Raw genomic sequence first — 20,911 nt, 5'->3', positions numbered from 1 at the left:
CTCCCACCGCTTGCAGGACAGAAGGGTTTAGACACGTCTGCCTCTATAATTGGTTTCTACTTATCCAGCTGCATCTTAGGCCACAATTTCCTGTGTGCTCCATCAACCCCATGCCACTTACAACCATCACCAGCATGCTGAACTCTCCTGTCTCCTGCCTTATCTCAGTTTGTCCTCTGCTCCCTAAATGACTTTCTCCTCTCTGATCTCTTATTCTTACCCTGCTGAAATCTTACCCATCCTTAGAGACTCAGGCCAAATGTTTCTTCTTAAGAAGTGTTATCTTAGAATCAGAATTAATATCTTCATACATCTTAGTGTTTATTACTACATGTGCCCCTTCGCCACAGAGAGAAAAGTGACCCAGAACGGGGGCAGCCACCCTCAGAGCCCTGATCCAGTCTCAAGGTGTAGGGGTGTGCTGAAGCTTCTCTCTCCAAACCTCCTTTGAGCCCCGAGTTTTCAAATGGCTGGGGAACTCTGCTGAGCTCCCTGGTCATCAGAAATCCTCATTTTTATGGCAGCAAGGGGGGTAGGGTGGGGGGGGTGGGGCAGATCTGGTGGGTAGAAGCCCTACCTGAATCCCGCAAACTGACCACAGTGATGGATATGTCTGTGGGCACAGTCCTGCGCTAGCTTGTTCCCTGGGGGAGGGAGTTGCGCAAGAAGACAGGGAAGGGCCCTGTCCCATCCACTTCCTCACCCGCAGCCATCCAATGGCCCATTCCATTCTCAGAGGCCTTGTAATTTGCTCTCATTAACCAAGCTTTGTTCTAGGGGGCAGTGGTAGAGAACCCCAGGCATCTACTGCAGGCCTGGTCATGTCCCCACCACCCTCCCCTTCCTGCCCTGGGAGGGGAAGCCTGGAGTGAAGACCATGCTTGGCTCCTTCCCACACCACCCTCTCTGCAGGGAGTCAGGGACTCAGGAGAGCTGGCCCCATGGCAGGCAGAAGTGGTCGAATCTGTTATCAGAAGTGGGGTCTGGGCAGACCAAAATCCCTGGGCTAGGGGCAGGGATTGAGATAGGTTTTAACTTGCTGTGTGACCTTAGGTAAGGCCTTTTCTGTCTCTGAGCCCTGCTGTTCCCTTCTGGGATATGAGGCATGCTCAGGCTCTGCACCTGAGTCAGTGTCAGGTCCAAGAATCAAGAAGTCAGGAGCCTTTTCCTTTGGTTCAACCATGCCCAGCCCCAGAGACATTGTACTTCTAAGCGCCCAAATCTCAGCTGCTTGATGCCCCAACCTGCTGCCATCTCCTCCCAGCCTCCATCCATCACCTCCCCTTTACATTCCACTCTCCAGACCTTGCAAGACAGTGACACACCACCATGACTCTGAGCCACTCGCTGGCTGTGGGACCTCTCAAGGCTGAGCCTCTCAAGGCTCTCAGATTCCCTGGGTGTGAGCGCAAATAACATCATTATGTGCTGCCTAGGGTGACTGTGAGCATTCAAAGAGGTGATTCAGACAAAGTGCTCTGCATGGTGCCAGGCACATGCTAAGTTCTCAATAACTAGAAATCATTCTTGTGATTATCATTATTGTTAGTATTTTAGAAGCTAAGTTGAACCAGGGCTCTGGTTAGACAACCCCCTCTCTTAGCTTGACTTTCTGTTTTAACATATTACCATTCTCTTTTCTTCTCTCTTTTTTCCCTCACATCTAATTATCTAGAAAAACTGTCCAAGTTGTCCTTTTCTTTTTTGTCAATGAAAAGACATAATTCCACTTCTTCTTTCCTTTAATAAACATCCAAATATTTGTAGAACCCCTACCATATCCCAGGTGCTGCAGTCATCAAATAAAAAAGACCAAGAAGGTTCCTGATGTAGGTGGGGAGGCAGTGAATATTCAAATACGTTCATATGTAACCATAACCTGGATGTACTCTCTGGATGGCAGGCAGAGGCAGGAGAGAGCTCAGATATCTCACACCGAGGTCCTGTGTAGATGTGGTCTGGCCCATGAGGTAGGGTGCATTTCACAGCAGGACAAAAGCAGATACTGCAGGGTCCCCATTCCAAGCATGCTCACGTGCCTGTAAGTGTAGGGTGTGGGGGTGGAGGAGGGTGGTGCTCTGTAGACTGCCGCAGTGAACTTGATCTGCTAAGTGACTGTGATGAGTCACCAGGCCTCTCTGATTTGTTTTGCTTGTGTATGCAAGAAAACCGACTTCCTTCGGTCCCAGGAAGGGCTGCAGAGTCCTCTGACGTGCGGGGGATTATTCCCACGTGCCTTCATTTATTTGGCAAAGATTCCCTGAGTGCCTACTCCATGCTCTGTATGGGAGGAAGATGAATCCACGGGCTCCACTCTCAACAGGCTCATCATAACAAGTCAGGATTTATTGAGCTGCTACTATGTTTCAGGCACTTCAGCCATTTTAAGCCATTTTATTGTCATAAGACTCTGATGACAAAAGTTATTACTGTCCCATATTTTATAAGCATGGAAATTGAGGCACAGAGAGGTTGATTGACTTGTCCAATGCTCCCAAGAGTTGGCGGCAACCACTCCACCATTCTCATGCAGTGGCCTAGGGAACCCTGAGGGCTCCAGAGACCTTTGTACATAGTCCAAAAGGTCAAAATAACTTTTTTTTTAATGACTAAGAACTTGCCTGCCTTTCTAACTCTCATTTTCTCATGAGAGCACAGTGGAATTTTCCAGAAGTTACGTGACTTATGGAATCACAGCAAGCAGAAGGAAGAACCCCAGTATCTTCTGCAGAGATTTGCAAAAATGTAGAATGATGCCACTCTCCTCCCTACTTTTTTATTTGGAAAATATTTTTCATAAGGATACTTTCTGTGAATATGCAATGAGTTCATTGTTATTTTTAAAAGAGTGAGTGGGAGTGAAAGTTGCTCAGATGTGTTTGACTCTTTGCAACCACATGGACTATGCAGTCCATGGAATTCACCAGGCCAGAGTACTGGAGTGGGTAGCCTTTCCCTTCTCCAGGGGATCTTCCCAACCCAGGGATTGAACCCAGGTCTCCTGCATTACAGGTGGATTCTTTACCAGCTAAGTTACCCCATAAAGTTTTAGAATATTCTTCTCAGTTCGAATTTCTAATAAACTGAGAGGGTAAAGGTACAGAGATGAAAGAAAGCTTGAGAACCGCTGTGCAACACTAAGCAGAAATGCTCCCCAATCACTATAGCTCGGCAATAACACTCCAAGACAGGCCTGCTGGAGGTGTGGCCCTGGTGTTGTTGCCAATGTCATTAGAGTTATTAAGAAACACATCCCTGGATCATGCTCCATGGAGTGGCCCGTGTGGGAACCAGCTCCATCACAAATCAATGCTGTGATTCAGAGTGTCTGCCCTTGTGACTTGCAATATGGGAGTCAGATTCAAATCCCTCTGTGTGTTTCTCTTCCTATAGCTTTCTCAGGACTATGGCTTGTCTCTCTTTTTTTGGCTGCACTGGGCCTTCCTTGCTGTGCATAGGCGTTCTCTAGTGGCAGTGTGTGGACTTCTCACTGCAGTGGCTTGTCTTGTGGAGCGTGTGCTCTACAGCATGCTGGCTTCAGTAGTTACAATGCGTGGGCTCCGAAGTGAGGGCTCAGCAGTTGCGGCACACAGGCTTAGTTGTCTTGCAGCATGTGAGGTCTTCCTGGACCAGGGATTGAACCTGTGTCCCCTGCACTGCCAGGCAGATTCTTAATCACTGGACCACCAGGGAAGTCCTGGCTTGTTTCTCTTGAACAGCCATCCCTCCAGGGTCTAAGTGACCTCCCTACTCTTTGTGATGCCCCCCACCTGAGCCCTGCAAAATAAATTTTGTTTCTTACACAGCCTATATATTCTATACAAGATGCTCACCAACATTCCCACTGAATTTGGTGACCATCCATCTAGCTACTTTCACTTGATATGGTGACAAATGAAAACTGAATAATAAAAATGCAGATAACAATAATATCAGGAATTCAGTAGATATTAAGGGCATGGAAACAAATGCCAAACATGGCAGATCTGAAGAAAATTCTATGAAAACTTTCATGAAATCTGTGTCAGTGTCCTTGGGAGGGGAATCTGGTCTTCTGGAGGACAATCTTGATATTATCTTTTAGGTTATTCTCTTCATCTGGAACTCTGTAGGAAGCTTCTTGGAAGAACTCCAAAGGACATATATTTGAGAATTTCATTCCAGAAATGATAAGTTATGATCTGACACAAACACGATTCTAACTTGCAGTGTTTCTATAAAGGTTTATTCAAAAGATGAGAGCTAAGTTTTTCAGCCACACTGGTTAAATTACTACACTAGAACAGGGTGTGTTAAGTCTCTCAATAGACGCACAACAGAGCTTTCTATATCATGCCTGGCAACTTGGCTTCATTCGGTTCTGCTTTGAATTTTGTGACCCATTCAGAGGCTTGCCTGAGAGCCGATCTTGTTTTGGAAGCTCACGGTGGCATGGCGTCAAAAGGAATGCGCTTCAGATCTGACCTGAAAAAACAGTGCAAACTGTAGGTTTTGGCTCCTGAATCAGGACAGTCCTGTGTGATCCTGGCTGAACTGTTAAGACATTCTAGAGCTTCAGCTCCTCAGCTGTTGAGTGGAAAAAAAGAAATCTATCCTTCTTAGCCTGACATCTTTATTCTGAGGATCAAACGAGGTAAAATATTTTAAAAAACAGAAAGCACTTGTCTCTCTCCTGAAGGCTTTGCACATGCTGTTCTTACCTAGAACCAGCTCCAACCCTGTCCGGTGGCTGGTCTGCAGCTATGGCTCTCTCTGCTCCAGCCACACTGATCTGCCCTGTCCTGCCTGTCTGTCTCAGGACCTTCGTACCTGCCATGCTGTTTACATGGAACACTCTTTCCTCAGGTACTGCACAGCTGTTTCCCTGACTTCCTTCAGGTCTCTGCTCAAATGTCACCTTATCAGAAAGACCCTTTCTGGACACAATATACAAAGTAATCTCCAAATCCCAGGAGCCCTCCATGTTCTTCAGAGCATGTGTGCAATTTACCTGTTGATTATCTGACTAAAGGGCCCCCTTGGTGGCTCAGTGGTAAAGAATCTGCCTGGCCAACGCAGGTTCGATCCCTGGCTCAGGAAGTTCCCCTGGAAGAGGAAATGGCAACCAGCTCCAGTATTCTTGCTGGGACAGTTTCACAGACTGAGGAGACTGGCGGGCTACAAAATATCAGTTCTATGAGAACAGGAGCTTTGCTTTGTTCTGCTATAATCCTAAAGATTAGAATCTAGCATCCATGCCTTCCTCCACCAAGAAGAAGAAGAAAGTCAGGAGACAGCCATATCAGGAGAGGAGACAGGGTGGGCTGGGTGGAAGAGATTTCAGCTGGGCAGACCTACAGAACAAAGAGGAGGCCCCAGGTTCTCTCCCACTCTGACTCCCACCTCTTGGCTTAGATGTATTAGAGCATATCCTTAGTGTAATTATGGGCATTTGAATTGTTTACTCCTTGTTAACCACCCTCTTTGCTCACTTAATTGGTTCAAAGCCTGTGGCATGAGTAACTAACTGTGCAGCAATTTGGCATGTGGTGAGAAGGCAGCGGCGGTGTGACTGCCCAGCGAGGGCTCGTTTGCAGTAACCAGGCTCTAGGTGCAATCCTCACACAGAAACAGAGCTCAGATGGGGCCACAGCACTTCTGATGTCCTGGCAAACACCCCCAGTGGGACTTGCTCAACCCCTGCATCCTCATGCCAGGCTTCTCCACAGGTGCCTGATTGGTCACGTGGATTTCATGCTCTCTGAGCACCCTACCTATGTGGGCAGAGTAATTCACACCCCTGCTTCAGGAAGAGTAAAATCCAGGGTGGTCTGGCTTCTGCTTGCCTGGCCACCTCACCTCACATGTCTCTCCTCTTCACCTAACTTCTACTTGCTCTCCTGTGGTGGTCCTACCTCAGGCCCTTTGCACTGGCTGTTTTCCCATATTCTCACTTGGCTACCTCTTCTTTTCTGTGGATCAGCTTATACGGATGACTGGATGGACTGCATGACATCAGGCAAGTCCTAGCCTTGGTCTGAATCTCCACTTCCTCATCTGATAAATGGGTAGATGGATTCAAGATGAGGCCAAAGAAATTTTTTGAGGAATTACAGGGTACTGGATCCTAGGGGCTAGGTAGATAGTGGTGAAAAAAGAAGATAGAAATCCTGCTCTAAAGGGCTATCCGTGCTAGTGGAAGGAGATTGACAGACAATCCCTGTGGTTCAGCTGGTAAAGAATCAGCCTCCAATGTGGGAGACCTGGGTTCAATCCCTGGTATCCACTCCAGTATTCTGGCCTGGAGAATTCCGTGTCCATGGGGTCGCAAACAGTTGGACATGACCAAACAATAAACATAGAAACAGATAAATAAGATAATCTCATTTACTATATAATTTCATTTACTAATAATTTCAGTAAGTGCTGTGACGATAAAAATAAATGAATGAGATAGAGAATGAGTAACAGCAGGCAGGTTTTGGTTAAAGCAGTCAAGGAGGGCCTCTTTGAGACCTAGACAATAGTGAGCTAGGGCAATCATTCCAAGAAGAAGCAGTAATTGCGGGGACCCAAAGAAAGGAAAGCGGAGAAGGCAATGGCACCCCACGCCAGTACCCTTGCCTAGAACATCCCATGGATGGAGTAGCCTGGTGGGCTGCAGTCCATGGGGTCACTAAGAGTCAGACATGACTGAGCGACTTCACTTTCACTTTTCACTTTCATGCATTGGAGAAGGAAATGGCAACCCACTCCAGTGCTTTTGCCTGGAGAATCCCACAGATGGGGGAGCCTGGTTGGTTGCCGTCTATGGGGTCGCACAGAGTTGGACATGACTAAAGCGACTTAGCAGCAGCAGCAAAGAAAGGAAAGAGGTGTCATCTTCTAGAAACAGAAAGAGAGGGAAGATGACCAGTGGGCAAGAGACAGAGAATGAAGGTTTTGTCTAGGGGCCATGGTACCTCTGTATGTTTCATGTTAGGGGCCATGGGATGTCCACGGAGGGTTTTAGGAGATCAGTGATTTACATCTTAGAGCAAATCATTCTGGCTATTCCTCTGAGAACAGACTACAGCGAGACAAGAGTGGAGGCAGGGGAGTAGCTATCCAGGGAATAAAAGGCAACACCAGTATCTGGGTCAAAGGCAGAGAAGCTGGTCAAATTCGGGGCATGTTTTAGAGGTAGAGCTGGGAGCACTCACTGATGGATTGGACATGCTCGTGAGAGAGGGAGAGGCATGTGGGAAACAGTTGATACACGTCTGATGAATAATAAACATAGCTCTGTGATCCCTCCAGGAGGCTAGTTTGCCAAAGAGCTCAGCATCGGGGCTGAGGCACATCTGCAATGACGACAGAGTGATCTTTGTATTTCCCATCTGTCATTGTCCAGGAGGGTGGCAACCATGTGGGTTTTGTTGCTTTACCCCTGATGCCTAGGACAATGCCAGGCACAGAATGGTACTTATAATAGTTACAAATAGTCCTGGAGCTTGTACCTCCCCAGGGACTTCACAGGGAGACGGAGCCAAGAAGGCATTTCTGGGCTCACCAGCCACATGCAACCTCATGGTCCTACTGGTCCCTTGATGAACCAATCTCGGCAGGTGAGGCAACCCTGCTATGTCCTCACTGCCAAACCCAGATCACCCAGATCCCGCTTCCGGTCCCAGGCTCCCAATTTTTATGCAGTTTGCCTACTCTCCCAGCTCGAAAGCATGCCCATCGCTTAAAATTTACCAGTAGTCTGGACCCCCAACTCCTTCTTCCCCTGTGGGTCACACACACACTCACAGAGGCCTTGAGAGACTCGGGAGTCTGCTTCATACTAAGGGTGGAATTTCAACTATATGGGGGAAATGTTAGGGGCTGGGGTTCTTTGGAGATGGGGTGGCCTGTATTAATCCATGCTTCTTTTGCCTGAGGAGCACCCCACTTTGTCTACCACTGGGGCTGGTACAGGAAAAAAGATGCCTTTTTCTGAAGGTCCCCCCAAGCTACCTGCATACGGGGAGAGGGCTGCCCCAGAAACTGCCCAGGAAAGAAACTCCAACCCTACCTTTCTTGGCTCAGTCTGACTCTGCAGGCTTCACCCTGTTCCAGGGCTAATAAGAAAGACTGCCCCAAGGCACTGGGGCTTTGTATTAAATTTTTAATAGCCACAGTGGGTTTGATCCTACACTCCTGTGAGAATTAGTCACTGCAGGTTCAAGTGAGGAATTTATGGACAGGCCTCAACAATCTGTTTCTAATTTGGGGATGGAAATTCTTTGATTCAAGAATCCCAGGAGGGGATATGGTATAGCTGAGGAGGCCTAGGTTCCAACTATTCAACAAATTTTTTAAAATCTTTGTGCCCAGTGCTATGCTACTCCAAACTCCTGCTGTGACCCTGAAGCTGTGTGACCTTGGGCAAGTTCCTCCCCATCTCTGGGCCTTAGCCTCCTGACTTGCACATGATAGAGTGGGACTCTTTCCAACTCTGACGCCCTGCATCTGGATCTGTGAAGGACAAATGACATCTCCAGCTGCAGCTGCTCCCCGGGAGGCCTCCCTTATCGAAAGTTAGCTTTGGAGGCAGAGCAACTGCTGGGTGCCCAAGCATGCCCTGCCCTGAAACCCTGCTTGCCCTCCTGCTGTTTGGGAAGGCACTGAAAGGGTTAAAGTTGGCTCAGTCAGGCAGAGAGATACTCACTCAATCCCCTCCCTCTTCAGGTCCACTCCCCTTTTTGTTCTCCGGGATTTGCTCAGCTTGCTGAGGTTTGGTAAGCCTGCTTGCTGGGCCGGGAGCCATGCCCCTCTGCCTCTCTGCTGTGAGAGCGCTGAACTGCTGAACTGTAGCAACTTGCCCTCGCTCTTCCCCCAGGCAAGAAATCTGAAGCTGCGGCAAGGGGTGGAGAAATCTTGGAACCTGAGACAGTGATTCTACCTGCAGCCAGAAGTGGCTCTGGAGATAATGGAGTCCAACTAACTCCTTTTCAGATGGAGAAACTGAGGCCCAGAGAGGGGACTTTTCTAGGTCCAGAGAGTCAGTTCAGTTCAGTTCAGTCGCTCAGTTGTGTCCAGGCCTCCCTGTCTATCACCAACTCCCGGAGCTTACTCAAATTCATGTCCAATGAGTCAGTGATGCCATCCAACCATCTCACCCTCTGTCATTCCCTTCTCCTCCTGCCTTCAATCTTTCCCAGCATTAGGGTCTTTTCAAATGAGTCAGTTCTTCGCATCAGGTGGCCAAATTATTGGAGTTTCAGCTTCTGCATCAGTTCTTCCAATGAATATTCAGGACTGATTTCCTTCAGGATGGACTGGTTTGATCTCCTTGTAGTCCAAGGGACTCTCAAGAGTCTTCTCCAACACCACAGTTCAAGAGCATGAATTCTTCGGTGCTCAGCTTTCTTTATAGTCCAACTCTCACATCCATACATGACTACTGGAAAAGCCATAGCTTTGACTAGATGGACCTTTGTTGGCAAAGTAATGTCTCTGCTTTTGAATATGCTGTCTAGGTTGGTTGTAACTTTTCTTCCAAGAAGCATAGTCTCAAATGCAGGTTTCAGATTCCCAGGCCAAAACTTTCCTCCTAGGCTGATTTCTGGAGTGGGGTGACAGTCTTTGGGGTTGAAGCTGTCATGAATAGGTCATGTTGGGGTGGGGGACATGCAGAAGGAAAGCAGAGGAAGCATGATTTCAGATGTCTTGAAAGCAAGAAAAAGGGCCTCTGTTAATGCTTCTTCAAACTGCCTTCTTCATTTTCTTCTTCCTTTTAAAAATTTATTTGGCTGTGCCGGGTCTCAGTAGTGGCATATGGGACCTTTAGTTGTAGCCTGTGGGCTTTTAGGGCATGAGGGATCTAGTTCCCTGACTAGGGATTGAACCCAGGCCTCCTGCATTGGGAGTGAGAAGTCTTAACCACTGGGCCACCAGGGAAGTCCTGGAGCTGTCTTCTTGACATTCATCCCTGCCCTTACCAAGGACCCCAAATATCTACCCCTCCAATCCTCCGATTGCAGTAGCCAGGTCTGTTTTTATTGAGAAGCCAGTTTGGATAGCGGTTCCTTTGTTTATGGCCCAGTTTTGTAAATAGACCCCTACCTCAAGCCCCAACTTCTCTTTTTATTAGTTGTGTGATCCTGGGCATGTTGTTTCACTCTTCTGACCCCGAGCTACCTGTCTGGAAAATGTTGGTGCTAATAGTCCTTTCTTCACAGTGCCGATGAGAGATGAACAAGATAATGCAGGGCTGGGCATAAAGTAAGTGCTGGAGAAATCACAGTGGTTACCATCACTCCTCAGCTCCCTCTTCTTCCTCTTCAGTAGAATGGACCTATTTCTTCTGGTCCTGCCCTCCCCACAGGAATGTGAAACTCTAATAAGACAACAGAAACAAAGGAGCTTTATAAGAATGATATGAGAGTCTTTCCTGGTAGTCCAGTGGCTAAGACTCTTGTTCCCAATGCAGGGGGCCCAGGTTCAACCCCTGGTCAGGGAATTACATCCCATGTGCCACAACTAAAAGATTTTTCATGCTGCAATGAAGACCCAGCTCAACCAAATAAATAAATATATATTTTTTAAAAAAAGAATGATATGGAACCAGTGGTCTTTGTTGGTGATTCCACTGGCACGTCTGTCCCATGACTCTGTGCCTCTGGACAATCCCTGGTTGACTAGTTGTCGGTCGGCTCAGGATGTGGTGTAGGGGAATACCAGGAATTCAGATGCATTGGGATGCATTCTAACCACCCATGAGCTAAATGGCTCTCTTAGATGGTTACAACTCACTGTAAAATGGGACCAGAATCCCTGCTGTTCCAAATTCATAGGTCTATGGTAAAACTGCAAAGTTCTATGCCTGTTTTGTATTCATCCCCCTCTTCCTCTGGTTCCACATCTCATTTTCATAACGGGGTCCAGTCCACCTAACCTTCAGTTTTAACCAGAGCTTTGGGGGCAGCCGATTGAACCTAACACTCTAGAGTTGGGGCTGAGAATTTGGTCTTGCCAATCAGAGCCCTGAATTCCCTGTAGTCACCACGACTGGTTTGAGGATGGGCCTGTGACCTAGTCATAGCCAACCAATTTTCATCCTGGAACTTTGACTTGTAGTAACAGGGAGAAATGACTCACTCTCTTTTCTGCCAGACAAGAGTGGGGGGAAATAAGAGCTTGGAGCTCTCAGACACTATCAGGTGAAGAGAACTCAGCTGATTATTAAGCAAACGCAAAGGAAAACAGACAAAAAGTGGAGAAGGGCAGTCTTTTGCCTATGCTGTTTGTGCATTTGGCCCAGGCTTACTACTCACCTAGAGCCAGACATCCTGGAATGTGGAGTCAAGTGGGCCTTAGAAAGCATCACTACGAACAAAGCTAGTGGAGGTGATAGAATTCCAGTTGAGTTATTCCAAATCCTGAAAGATGATGCTGTGAAAGTGCTGCACTCAATATGCCAGCAAATTTGGAAAACTCAGCAGTAGCCACAGGACTGGAAAAGCTCAGTTTTCATTCCAATCCCAAAGAAAGGCAATGCCAAAGAATGCTCAGACTACCACACAATTGCACTCATCTCACACGCTAGTAAAGTAATGCTTAAAATTCTCCAACCCAGGCTTCTGCAATATGTGAATCATGAACTTCCTGATGTTCAAGCTGGTTTTAAAAAAGGCAGAGGAACCAGAGATCACATTGCCAACATCTGATGGATCATTGAAAAAGCAAGAGAGTTCCAGAAAAACATCTATTTCTGCTTTATTGACTATGCCAAAGCCTTTGCCTGTGTGGATCACAATCAACTGTGGAAAATTCTGAAAGAGATGGGAATACCAGACCACCTGACCTGCCTCTTGAGAAATCTGTATGCAGGTCAGGAAGCAACAGTTAGAACTGGACATGGAACAACAGATTGGTTCCAAATAGGAAAAGGAGTACGTCAAGGCTGTATATTGTCACCCTGCTTATTTAACTTACATTCAGAGTACATCATGAGAAACACTGGGCTGGAAGAAACACAAGCTGGAATCAAGATTGCCAGGAGAAATATCAATAACCTCAGATATGCAGATGACACCACCCTTATGGCAGAAAGTGAAGAACTAAAGAGCCTCTTGATGAAAGTGAAAAAGGAGAGTGAAAAAGTTGGCTTAAAGCTCAACATTCAGAAAACTAAGATCATGGCATTCGGTTCCATCACTTCATGGAAAATAGATGGGGAAACAGTGGCTGACTTTATTTTTCTGGGCTCCAAAATCACTGCACATGGTGATTGCAGCAATGAAATTAAAAGACACTTCCTTCTTGGAAAGAAAGTTATGACCAACCTAGATAGCATATTCAAAAGCAGAGACATTACTTTGTTAACAAAGGTCTGTCTAGTCAAGGCTATGGTTTTTCCAGTGGTCATGTATGGATGTGAGAGTTGAACTGTGAAGAAAGCTGAGTGCTGAAGAATTGATGTTTTTAAACTGTGGTGTTGGAGAAGACTCTTGAGAGTCCCTTGGACTGCAAGGAGATCCAACCAGTCCATCTTAAAGGAGATCATTCCTGGGTATTCTTTGGAAGGACTGATGTTGAAGCTGAAACTCCAGTACTTTGGCCACCTAATGCAAAGAGCTGACTCATTTGAAGAGACCCTGATGCTGGGAAAGATTGAGGGCAGGAGGAGAAGGGGTCGACAGAGGATGAGATGGTTGGATGACATCACCGACTCAATGGACATGGGTTTGGGTGGACTCCAGGAGTTGGTGGTGGACAGGGAAACCTGGTGTGCTGTGGTTCATGGGGTCGCAGTGAGTTGGACATGACCGAGCAACTGAGCTGAACTGAACTGAACTACCTAAAGTCAAGTTATTCCTGGACTTCTCAGGAATATGAGTCAATTCATTTCTTTTACTATTTGCCTTCTTTCTTCCCATTAATTTTTCTATCAATTTATTTATTTTTCCTTAAGCCAATCTAATTTTGGTTTCTGCCATTTGTAATCAAAGTTTCCTAAGTGAGACTAAATAAAGAATGATGATAGTTATTGGGATAAACAATGTTAGCTGCTGATCTGGTATCTATTTTTCCCTCTTTATCACTAACAGAACCCTGGATGGAGGATGGAAATAAGGAGAGATGGCATAGTAAGTCCCAAGAGAGATGTGACATTTCGTCTAAGCTAATCATGACACCCATGTTTCATATTTTTCAGAATCCTTTGTACTGACAACAGTCATGTAACCCAGTTCTAGACCATGAAACAAGGAGAAATCTGGGAAAGCAAACACATGGGAAAACAGACATAGCCAGCATCATTCTGTCTCTCTCTTTCTGCCTTGAAAGAGGACGTAATGACTGGAGTTGCAGCATCCACACTGTGGCCATGAAGCAGAAACCAAAAAAAGCTTCAGTGACACCAGTCCTAACATCACTGAGTCACTAAGGGCAACAGCTGTCTGCATGTCTTTCTCTTGTAATAAAGACAAACACCCATTTGTTTAGGATAACATTAATTGAATTTCTGTTATTTGCACCTCAAAGCATTCTTTAGGGATGAATCATCTTAGTCATGAAGAACTCGAGTAGCTACCCAGCAATATCACTGGCCCATAATTCAGATAGGAATCCTAGAATAAAACAAGGACTTCCCTGGTGGCACAGTGGATAAGAACGTGCCTCCAATGCAGGGGACGTGGGTTCAGTCCTTGGTCGGGGAAGATCCCACATGCAGCAGAGTAACTAAGCCCATACACCACAACCTCTGAGCCTGAGTGCCACAACTACTGAAGCTCGGGGGACCTAGAGCCCACACGCTGCACCAGGAGGAGCCCCTGCTCTCTGCAACTGGAGAAAGCCTTCACAAAAGCAATGAAGACCACAAAGAAATAAATTTTTTTAAAAAGAGTAAAATAAATAACACTTGTTGAGTAGCAGCTATTGCGAAGAAGTGTGTAAAGTGCCTTCATTGCATACAACTTTATGTTTAGTTGCCATAACCTTACAAAGCAGATACTATTGCTCATCCCATTTTATAGATCAGAGTGATAAAAAGATCTTTTTAGGCTCACATGGCTAATAAGTGCTGGAAAAAAGGCTTCTGAGTAGTCATGGTAGTATGAATTCTACCATGTATTTTATTCATAGGAGACACCCTTGCTTAGTAAATACATGTACTCATTGTCTACACAATGTACATATGCAGTTATCTAACAAATTCACTATTATAAATAGAACAAATGTAAAGTAAGTGATAGTTGACACTCTGCCAGTGAACAAGGAAAAAATATGGAAAAAAAAAAAAAAAAAGCCTGGCTCTCGCAGTGCAGGGGCAAATAGCCTAACATACCTTCACAGAGCTTAAGGACATTTCTGCATTAACACTCAATTCAATTATTAATGTTTTATAATGGCCCTGAGTCATCAAACAAAGATGAAGTCATGCTTAGCCTCTTGTTTGGGAAGGCAGGGAAGCAGTAATACACCTAGGGAAGGTTCCCACCTGAAATGCTTAACAGAAGGTTTTAGAACATTAATCAGCAATACCTTTCCCCTCACCCTTCCCCAGCTCTCTCTGGAAAAATCAACTCACAGAATGCTTCCACCCCCAGGGGCCTAGAGGCCAAGGTAGTAGAGGACTGCATTTTTCATCACCGTTTTCCCAAGATGTTCCCTTCCCAAGCCTATAAACATCAACCAGCAGGTTTCTAGCAAAGGGGATCTTAATTATTATTCCTGGGGGATACCAATGGGCACTTAGAGCCAAGAACATAGTAATAGCATGAAGACTTGAAGAGCAGGACTTGGTTGGGACCTCTGCTCATAGCCTGAGTTGGGATCAGGGGAACAAGTGGGAGAAGGATCTGAGAGAGGGAATTAAGTCGATTCAATGTCAGGATGGACAGGAGTCACTGAGCAAAGGGCTTGAAGGCAAAAATGATGGACTTCCCTGGTGGTCTAATGGTCAAGACTCTGTGCTTCCACTGCTGCACAGCCACACGCACGCACGCACACACGCACACACGCACACACGCACGCACGCACGCACGCACGCACGCACACACGCACGCACCCCGAAAGAATCAACAAAAAACCACCACACCATGCTGAGACTAGATGTGGCCTCTGATGTCCATAAATCCAACATGCTCTTTTAACAGACAGGAAAACTGAGGCTCACAGAGGGAATGGAATTTACTCAAGGTCACACAGCAAGGTAACAACAGAGCTCAGGGCTTTGTTTCCTGACTTTTGACCAGGGCAGAAGGGTACACTGGACAAAAGTTTGAGGGTTGAAGAGGTTAGCTGACACTTGTGTCCTGAGCCATGAAAGAAATATACCTGGCTGAAGTTTCTCTCACATCCTGGGCCCCCTCTTTGGGACTTCTGGAGTTCTCAGAGAGCAGGACCAGGTGGGGGCCCCTCTGAGATATTAATTCAACAAATATATATTGTATCTATTATATTCTCACAACAATGATGAAAATAGGAAGCAGTGTCAGTACTCAAGAGGCTGTCAAACACAGTGGTTGAGACTACAGGTTCAGGAATCATAAGGCAGGAGCCAAGCTGGGGGTCTCTTGTTTGCTGCCCCAAGACAGGTTACAGAGGGAAAGACAGACAGGTAGACCCACACAACAGAGCCACACAGGCATAGGCAACGTGACTTACGTATTCAAACACAGACGTAGACACTGAACACACAGACACACAACCACACAGATGGATGTATAGACAGGTGTGCCCAGAGACATACACACAGCTGTCACAGGCAGACACACGCACACATGCACACACACACAGCCTTCTCATTTCCCCCATAAGCAAATTGCGAATCGGCAACTCTGGAGATTGTAACTACATTTTTTCCCGGAAAAACAGACTTCTTTAATGCTGCCTGACCCAAGACCAGGGCTGCCTGATCCCACCCCACACACAGCCCCCACCCCACCCGCCTTGCTGCCAGGTGTTTCTGAGTAGAGGCCAGAAACCAGGATGTAAGAGCACCTCCTGCCTGATTCACTCCTCTTGGCCCCAGAACTTCCTCTTCCCTGATCAGAGCAGCTTCCCAGGACTCTCAGCAACTTGACCTCTGCCCCTGACTCATCCTGCATTAGCACAGTTCGCAGGCCTGTGTTTCACACAAGTCAAGGCACAACCAAGGTGGGGATGGGGTGATTTGGGTGGGAGGTGGGGGTAATTATTAGGTGAGGGCCCAGGAGGAGGTAGGGGTGTGCGCTGTGTGTCTTGAAGGGAGTATAAGGAATATGTACCAATATCTCCTGATGGAGAGAGCTGGCTAGTGAGGGTAGAGGGGGTACCTAGTGGTAGCCCCGGGATTGTCTTCAGTTAGGATAATCCTCATGCTGGAGCTATGGGGCCCCACCCTGACCCATCCTGCCCATCCTCCAGCAGCATTCTCCCCTTGAGGCCAAGAGTCTGTGGAGTCAAGGGAACAGATCACCCCAAGCCTGTGGCCTCCCCCATCACTTCCCTCTGCATCAGGCCTCTGCCAGTTGGCTTTCTCCAAGGGCTGGCAGTGCATCCCGAGGGCTGTCGAAGAGGGAGCAAGTTGGTGCCGTTTGCTGGGCAGGCGTTGGGGTGGTGTGGGTGGAGTTTTGGCTGAGAGGTGTCAGCACCTTCCTTGTGGAAAAGGAACAGGTAGGAAGGGAAGGCAGGTGGGCTAGAGCCACAGGGCCTGGCATTTGGACCCTTGCTTGTCGCCCCACACTATTAAGGGTGAACCAGAAATTGGTCACTCCTGGTTCAAGGAGGTCTCCCAGAAAGGGTACACCAGGTTGAATTTCTATTCTAAAGCAAGAACCATGAAGCTGAATGTCAGAGAACCTGGGTTCTGGCCAAGTTCTGCCTAAGAGTTCTGCTGAATAGGATTATAGTCTCTGGGGTCAGCAACTCTGGGAGTTTCTAGCTGGGTGACCCCAGTCAAGATCCCCCTATGAGCCTCAGTTTCCTCCTTCATTGCATGAAACCAGTAATTGTCTCTACCTCGTGATGATTAATTAGCATGATCATCTGTGACACTCATAAGTTCCCTGCTTTCTCTGAGTCTCAGTTCTCTTTCAGGAAAGAGGGAGGGCTTGGTGATGCTAAATTCAATGATCTTTTTAAAAAAAAAAATTTTTTTTAATCTTTTGGCCATGCTACACAGCATGTGGGATTTTAGTTCCCTGACTAGGGTTCCAATCTGCACACCCTGCACTAAGAGTCTTAACCACTGGACCACCAGGGAAGTCCCTCAGTGATCTTTAAAGTTCCTTCAGATGCTCTTAGTTCAGAATTAGGTCCCAGGGAGATGCCTCTCAGTGACCTGAATGCCCCACCAATAGAGCACAGCAAGCACACAGGACATTCTCCAGTACCAGCTCTCTGCTCTAACTGCTGGTTTGATCCTACAGATCCTTGCCAAAGGACTTGGGGAGGAAAGTGGTTCTCAGAGAATCATACTTCCCACCCCAGGGCCTTTGCACATGCTCGTCCCTTGCTGGGAACACCTGTCACCTTTCATCTCTTACCAGTTAACTTCCACTTAGGTTTCAAGTCTTAAATTAAATATCACATTGTCAGAAAAGTTCAGACCCTCTTTTACAGGTCCTTCTTGTTCCTTGTATCTATTTCGACCTATAGTCATACATCTTTGTAGATGACGTTGGGTGTCACCTCCTCCAAGAGACCTTCCTTTCAATCCCACCAAGGTTTAGTGCCCTCCTGCTGGACTCCCAAAGCACCCGGCACTTTGCATTTCACCTTTCATCTTGGAATTCTTTGTATTTCATCTTTGAGGGGTGGATAAAATGATGGAGGCACCAGATCAAGACAGGCTCCCCTGCTGCATATGCCTGTGGTGCTTCTTACTATCCTTTCACAAAATGCACTGCACCTGTCCAACTTGTCAAGACTTATTCGATGTCTGTCTTCTCTCACCAGAGCAGGAACTTCCCGAGGCAGGAACCTACTTGCCTTCTGCACAGCTGTATCCCTAGCATATAGGACAGTGCTTAGCACATTGAAAGAATTATGAGCCTACATATCAACCTTTTCCACTCTGTGCACACACACACACACTTTTATTCTCCATGTCTATGATAGTGCCTGGCACAAGGTAAAATTCTCAATGGGCACTTGTTGAATAAATGAATACATGATTGGTCTTTATAGGAGTTGAAGCTTTGGGAGGCCAGGGATCACACCTTCAGTGATGTTTTCCATCTCCTTGTGAAAATGGGATCAAGCAAGATCCCCGGAGAAATGCGCCTGTTGTAGGACCAGATCTGGCTTCCACTCCACACAGGCACAGCAAGGCCTCCATGTCCTCACTTCTCAGCTGTTTATGATCTGCCCCACTCTCCTGTCAGCCCCAATCTTTCTTTCCAGTCTTAATTTCCACAATCTCCCCTCAACCTTAGGTCTCAGTCATGGCTTCCCAAGTGGCACTAGTGGTAAGGAATCCACCTGCCGATGCAGGAGACATAAGATCCCTTGGAGAAGGAAAAGGCCGCCACTCCAATATTCTTGTCTGGAGTATCCCATGGACAGAGGAGCCTGGTGGGTTATAGTTCAGAGGGTCGCAGAGAGCCAGACACAACCAAAACAACTTAGCGCATGCATGTGACTTACTATGTAAAGCACAGGGCCCCTCCCATAGTTTCCTGAAGCCCCCTGGTTTCCTCCGTTGTCCCATAGCTACTGTGGAGAGGCTCACAGAAGAAGAGATGCACAAGTTCACCGGCATAGAGGAAACTTCATCTAAAAAGTGATATTTGACCCTGGCCTTGAAAGGTAACCCTCTAGCCAGGCTGAGACTGTGAGGGGTGGAGAAGAAAAGAACAAAGGGAGAAAAGGCATTTCAGGCAGAGAGAATGGTCAGCAAAAGCTCAAGGTAGAACCGACTGAAATTCTTGGCAATGTGGCCACCTCGCTCCAGCATTTTCCAGGCAAAGTACTGGAGTAGGGTGCCATTGCCTTCTCCAATTATGGGGGTAGCAGAAGGATTGGTAGGGGCTGGAAGAAAACTTGAATCTAGTATCATTTTAGAGAAAATAAGTAGTAATATCATGAGCAGTAGAGATACTAAGATGTGCTCTTTCCTTTTAAAGAGACCATTGTGTAACTGAGCGTGGGACCTTGCCTTTCTTGGTCCTCAGTTTCCTGATCTTCCAGATGAATGTTTTGGATGAGATGAAACGTCCATCTCTTTCCAGCTCTGAAGTCCTGTGACTGAAACTGAAGTCTTCTCTTGGCTTCTAATTCCTGTTCTGGGCCAGGACTGGTGACCAGATATGAGATCAGTCTTGCAGATTTCAAGACAAATGAGGGCTCTGTCTGTGCAGCTGGTGTCCACTTCCCGTGCCCGGGGTTTTGCTCTTATGCTGTGTGCGGCCGGCTGTCACCACATCCATGGTGTCACCAGCTCCTACTGGTCTTTACTCCTCTGAGCTCCTGGAGTGTTCTCGGAGTCTGGCCAGGGGGAAGGTAGCACAGCGGGTCAGGAAGGCTAGGTGGGCGAGAGGGATCCTACCGAGGGCTGGCAGGGCATTGCGGACCCCCTGACAGTCCCTGGCTCAGTAGTCAGGCTTCTTTTTTTCCTATACCCACATTTTTTTTTTTTTTTTTGCAGCCAATGGATTTTGGAATGAGTCAGACCTGGCTTTGAATTCTCTCCTTGTCACTTACTAGCTGTAGGCATTTGGCCTAGTTTAGTTGTATGTTTACTAGTTATTTCATTTGACCGTTAGCTCAATTTGCTTGTTGATACACTCATGTATGCATTCTTCAATAAATGCTTATTTTTTATTTAAAAATTTTTACTGGAGTATAATTGCTCTGTAATGTTGTGTTACATTATACATTAATGTTCTGCTGAGCAATGAACTGACTCAGCCATATGTATATGTGTATATATATATGTATCCCCTCCCTCTTGAGCCTCCCTCCCACTACCACCCCCATCCCACCCATCTAGGTCATCACAGAGCACCGAGCTGAGCTCCCTGTGCTATACAGCTGGTTCCCACTAGCTGTCTATTTGACACATGGTAGTATATATATGTCAAACCTAATCTCCCAGTTCATCCCACCTCCCCTTCCCCACTGTGTCCACATGTCTGTTTTCTGCATCTGTGTCTTTGTTACTGCCCTGGAACTAGGTTAATCTGTACTATTTTTCTGGGTTCCACATATATGCATTAATATACAATATTTGTTTTTCTGACTTACTTCACTCTCTATGACAAACTCTAGTCCATCCACATCTCTACAAATGACCCAGTCGAATTGAATGCCTACCATGTCACACTCGATGCAAGGGGTGCAGTGGTCACCAAGCTGACTCTTACTGCCCTCATGACATAGTGTGACAGGAGTGTTCACCTGCATGTCCAACACAATGGCCACTAACCATTCATAACTATAGAGCACTGGAAATCTGGGTAGACTAGGAAACTGAAGACTGAGGAAATGAATTTTTTTATTTTATTTACTTTTTATTAATTTAAATTTAAAAGCACATATTTGGTTCACTTTTAAGTATGCTTGATATAACTCAGAAATGTGAAGCTATTTTTTCAAATGTAAACCTTATGAAATCTAAACACAGGTCAAATCTTGCTTATGAAAATTTAGCATTTGAATCAAGATGTTCTGGACATGTATAAGAACACATTGGCTTTTAAAGTGTTAGTAAGAAAAAAAAGAATAGAAAAATATCTCACTAGTAAATGTTGATTTCAAGTTGGATAGAATACCATTTTTGAAATATTGAGTTATCTAAAAATGTTACCAAAATGAATTTCACCTGCTTCTTTTAACTTTTTTTAATGCGACTCCTGGAAGTTTTACATCACATATGTGGATACATGGTATTTCTGTTGGACAGTGCTCTGTCAGCCAATTAAGCAATGCAACATGAACTTAAAAGATTGTTCAGTTCAATTCAGTTGCTCAG

This window comes from Bos mutus, chromosome 7, assembly GCF_027580195.1.
Source record: "Bos mutus isolate GX-2022 chromosome 7, NWIPB_WYAK_1.1, whole genome shotgun sequence".
Taxonomy (NCBI): Eukaryota; Metazoa; Chordata; class Mammalia; order Artiodactyla; family Bovidae; genus Bos; species Bos mutus.
Note: the sequence above shows the minus strand (reverse complement) of the source record.